The sequence below is a fragment of the Cupressus sempervirens genome, chromosome 7 (genome assembly GCF_028749045.1).
Source record: "Cupressus sempervirens isolate cs-2001-9-10 chromosome 7, ASM2874904v1, whole genome shotgun sequence".
Taxonomy (NCBI): Eukaryota; Viridiplantae; Streptophyta; class Pinopsida; order Cupressales; family Cupressaceae; genus Cupressus; species Cupressus sempervirens.
The window spans coordinates 785,482,813-785,488,713 of NC_143124.1; positions in this window are offsets into that span (position 1 = coordinate 785,482,813).

The following is a 5,901-nucleotide window of genomic DNA, read 5'->3' on the forward strand; positions in this document are numbered from 1 at the left end:
ATCTCCTTGGTGATTTGGAATGTTACACACAGAGGGATGGCTAGGACCCACGATGGTCTAATGATGCTATTAACGGTTGGGAGGAACCGTGCACTTAGTTTATTATGTTAAAATTTTATGTTGATGTATCATGGGTGACATGTGATTGTCTTTACTTGTTGTATCATGGATTAGAATAGGATGATGAACCTTATTTTACATATGTATATTCTTTTAAGCTTTTCATACCCTGTGACATGTACAGTGGATGATTGAGCATTTAGAAATGCAATGTATAAACATTGGACTTATCATTATCATTTCATGTGGTTGTTGTATTAGATGGATTCAATAATGTTAGTTGATTTAGATGTAATTCAACGTTAAGGGATTCTTAAAGAATGTAATCTGTTATGTATGTTATGTTTACTTTTAGATGGACATTGCTATTGCTTCCGTTATTGTGTATAAGTTATAAGTGGTATTTACTTTCATGTTTTTTTATATAAAAAAATGCTACCAAACTTAGTGAAATTTTAGGTTAATTCTTTGGATCCCTTGGCGGGGCATTACAATTCCCATGACATTCATATATTCATTTAGTATATTGTAATGACCCGTTTCCAAACATTACTCATTTTTACCTTCCATTTATATTTTAGATTTTTTAAAAACCATTCCTATCCCCCATACTGACATAATACTTCTTTTTATATAGTAATAAGAGAAGAGACGTCTTTTCATTTAATTTGTATATTAATATTAATATTATATTATAGTTTATTAATACAATATTATTATTAATATTAATTCATTATATATACTTTAATTAGATAACTCATAACCTATATGCTTAATATATTAATAATTATTATTGTATAGTAAAATATAATAATAGTTGATATATATTTCTATATAGATTATGTTTTTATTATTTCAATATGTATATGTCTATAATGATATGTTATTATATATAAAATATATATTATAATTTATATTTAACCTTAATATTATTATATATATTTTAGATTTAAATATATCCAATAGTATATATTAAAGATATTTAATATTATTGATCTTATTTATTATAAATAATATTTGTACTTTAAAATAGATAGTAATAATTATTATATCATTTTAATAATCTAATATTGGTAATTAATCCTTATTTCCTATTAAAACCTATTTTGAAATTGGGGACGTCACATCCCTCTCCTCTCGAATTTGCTTGTCCTCAAGCAATTGATTTGATCTTCATCAATTCATATTCTGGGTTCATTCTCTTTCCTGCATATGTGTTAGGCATTTGCAAAGTAGACATGTTAGTATATAATAGCTGTACAAGAACATATGAATGAAGACACAAAGTCGACACATTAATGCATGAAGACATGATGCAAGTACAAGGTAGACATGAATGCATGAAGACATGAAGAAGACATAGAGAAAACATATTGATGCATGAAGACACGATGTAGACACATAGTATACATGTTAGAATCTAGCTTACAAATTGAAATAAGAAAAAGTAAGGAAATTTTTTACTACTTTTCTTGTAGTGAATGTCGTGCTCCTTTCCTTGTCTCGAAATCAAAAGTTCTTGAAGATGCATATTTTTAACAACTTTTCTATGGCTAGTACTATAATAGGGCATATCATTCTATGTGGATGGTAGATTTACTACTACTTGAGGTTGGACATGCTTACCTTGGGCTCCCTCATATTTTTAATCCACATTGGGATTCTCTCGCCCCAACACGACCGATTTACTCCTCCCCCTGTGCACACTCCCTACCCACTAGAAACATGTTTAATTTCATTATGGATGGAAGGTTTACTGCTGCTTGAGTTTGGACACGGTCAACTCAAGGCTCCCTCAGATCTTAAAATCCATATTGGGATTCTTTTGCCCCAACGCGATTAATTTAGTCACCCTGTGCACACTCCCTATCCATCATGAATTTAAGCACAAATATTTTGAATATTGTCCCCCTTGCGAGACATTTCTTTATAATTCCAAATTTATTTGTCATAGACCTTCAAAATTTAATTTTATGCACAAGAAATAATTTTTCTTCCAATCATGCCCAACATTATCATCATTTGTGAATCAAGAAATATAAATGTCATAAATATAATCACAATGATATATATATATATATATATATATATATATATATATATATATATTGTATAACATAAACAACTATATAAGATAACTCTTCATTTTATACAATCAAAGTAGGATAGCATTGTATTTTATAGTAATTTAAATATGATCATACCTTGACTTGCCTCCCCATATTCCATGATGAAATCACTTTATGTTAAATCCTGCATTCTTATCAAGTAGGGCCCATGGTACTATTAAAATAATCAATGCACACTCAAAGACTTGTTTACATGATAAGGCTTCATCTCTTCCATTTAAATGCTATGCAAAGAATTGATCAGTTGGCGATATTGTTTATCCATTAGATTATACTCTCTCCATACATAGATTGTGTGTTTGTCTACTTGGTGATATTATATGCCTTGCAAATTTGCTTATTTCTAGGAAAGCCTATACAATATTTGGTATCTTCCATCAATTCTAATTACAAGGTTGCACATAATGTTTGATTCCATATTTTATTACTAATAGTTTTTTATTCCTTTTCATGAGTCTCATGTTCGACGGCTCAGTGCATTTTTCTTATAAAGAAAATAATATATGGGGATTCCAAAATTTGAGCTCCAAAAATTGAGTTTGCATGAAAATGTAGTACTTCAAATTACTTTAAACACTGCAAAAATCTTACCGTTGCACTGTCTTCCCGTTGATCGAAACTACAAATTTCATAGGGGCCAGAACAACTTCATTGCCTCCTTCCAAAAAGACAAATGACATTAGCGAGAAATTAGAATTGCCTACTATGGAATGGATGTCTCTTTCACCTCTTGTCTGCCAGAGAGTATTTTATGATAAGTCTCTTCACCCAATATTCTCATCGGAACTCATTGGTTTACTCGCACTGATCATTCTTTTTTCATTTAACACATAACCCAAATGCTTTAGGTGGGCCTTTTCTCAAAACTAACAAATTCTTTTTAGGTTTTAGCTTGCCTTGCCATACAAGACAAGTGCTTGGATAAAAAATAGGAGAAATTTTGGAAATAGATGTTTTCTTCAAGTGTTTCCTCTGTTCTGGGGATTTTTACTCCTCTTCACTAAGATAATACAACCACCTTTCCTGTGCTTCCAAGTTTCGGATATACTTTGGGATTTCCCTCAACATAGAAGCCTTACTGGTATAATTGGTATCCAAAAGTAGTATTAGTAAATCTTATTTCATTTTGTCCCCTGCCTAACCTTGCTTCGTCCTTTTACTATATCCAATTCCTTCTTGAATTGAGATAGACAAATTTGGTTAATGCATCATGATTTGTGGTTGTAGCATAAGGGACCCCAGTTATCCTCAAACAAGGACACAATATGCTTTAGAAGATATGCTTTCATATTACTAGGCAAGATACAATTTGAACCATAATTGATCAATCACAGAATAGCTTTCGACTTTGATCTTGGGATCTAGAACTCAGGCAAGTACAGAGCCATATGTAATGGGAATACTCAATTTTGATACGTCAAAGATTTTCCAAAGACCGGTCATTATAGAAACTCTAATGCATGATGTATTATGCTTGGTTCCTTTGTGGGTGGCAGGAGTAAGAATAGGGTCTAATTATGTTCTTTAATTCTACAGGATGGTAGGATCATGCTCTAATACCAATTGTAATGACCCATTTCCAAATATTACTCATTTTTACCTTCCATTTATATTTTAGATTTTTTAAAATCCATTCCTATCCCCCATACTGACATAATACTTCTTTTTATATAGTAATAAGAGAAGAGACACGTCTTTTCATTTAATTTGTATATTATATTATATTATTGTTTATTAATACAATATTATTATTATTAATTCATTATATATACTTTAATTAGATAACTCATAACCTCTATGCTTAATATATTAATATTTATTATTGTATAGTTAAATATAATAATAGTTGATATATATATATATTAACATTTAGCTCTAAAACCAACTGAGTCTCTATCTGCCCATCCATGACTATAGGCATGGCAGATTCCACATGAGAACCAGAAGGAGGAATGGGAGAACAAATCTCTAGTCGAGAATCCACCACCAGTTGTTCTGCATTAACTAATATAGGATTAACTTCTTGCTGACCCAATTCATCCAAAACCTCAAACCTGTTAAAAGTATCCTCATCCTGTCTCTCCACTAGAGTCCTCTTTTGACCTCTATTTTGGTTTCAAGCCTTAACCTAAACAAAACCCTCAACATCCTTGCCCTCACCAGCAGCAAGTTTCTTCCCCTTATCAATACCAGGAGTGTTACAAGGAGGAGGCAGAGGTTTCCACTCCATTGACTTGGCCTTCAGGCATCTTCGCACTAGGTGGCCATATTTGTGACAAAGGTGGCATTGAAAAGGAAGGGTCTCATAATCCAATTGTTGCACCCAGGAATATGAGCATGCACACATTTCCACTGCATCTGGCAATGGTCTACTCAAATCAAGTTCCACACAAATTCAGGCAAAAGTCATTACTTTCTTACCCAAGGTTTGTGTTAAAGATCCCATCGGCTTTCCTAGCATTGGTGCAAGCATATGAAGAACATCCTCTCTACAACATTCTATTGGAAATCTGGGTAACCGAACCCACACTAGAACCCGATTTGGAAGCTCCTCAAAAGGATTAAATCCTACATGCCATAGTTTGACAAGTAGCCCAACTTGATTATAAAAATAAGGCCCACCCTCAAAAACCCTATTACGATCAGCCAGGAAAATAAATGTAACCATGAAAAAATTGTTTGCAAGAAATGTGACCTCCATTTCGCCTTCTGGTTCCCAAACTCTCTAAGCCCAATTCTCTAGAAATTGAAGAGAAACTCTTAATCCCAAAAACTTGCAATACAGTGAATGCTTAGAGTAGTATTTGACATCTTCAATGATCATTTCAAAAGGAATAACTAGTTTGGGTCTCTCTTTATAGTGCTCGAGGCATCCATTAATCTTTGTCGTCCGTGATCTCCCAGGCGAGCTCGAATTCGTAGCATCTATATTTTGAGAAAAAAGGGCATTTTCAAAAACCCTTGCCTCATGTCCCAACATATTCAAATCCATTGTATCATGCAAACCTACAATAGGCGCCGTCCTAAAGGGCTCACCCTTTGCCATACTCACGCTCAGCCTTGGTCAATCCACTGAAATGGGATCTGACCAGGCACCCTCGTAGACTTTCACAACTTCAAACTCTCACACGACGACCACACTAACTAGGTGAACCAGTGTCTGCGATAATAAATACTCCCCTCCCCACACAAACACACAGTCTCCCCCCCCTGTGCACACCTAGACATAGTGATTAGAAGCTAGGGCACAACTGCCTAGCTTAGCAACCATTTGTAGATGTGAGACATCCTCCTATTCTCATCCATCCCAAGTGCATCCATAATATTTGTATTTTAAAATAGATAATAATAATTATATTATTTTAATAATCTAATATTGGTAATTAATCCTTATTTCTTATTAAAACCTATTTGAAAATTGGGGACATCACGGTCCACAGACCAACCTTGATTTTGGTATTTTAATTCTAGTTTGAAAAGCTAGGTGAGATTTGATGAGAAATGATTGGGATTTTTCCAACATGGGTAATAATATAAACAATCATAAATGACTAGGCATTGAATAATGTAGTTACTTGTTGTACATGGATTTGATGTGGTGTTCCGACCATAGGCTCTTTTCTCTCTCCTCATTATATACAACATGAAATCCACATAATCCTTTATCGATCTTAGCTACAACCCACAAACTGCTTTATGTTCCCCTATAACC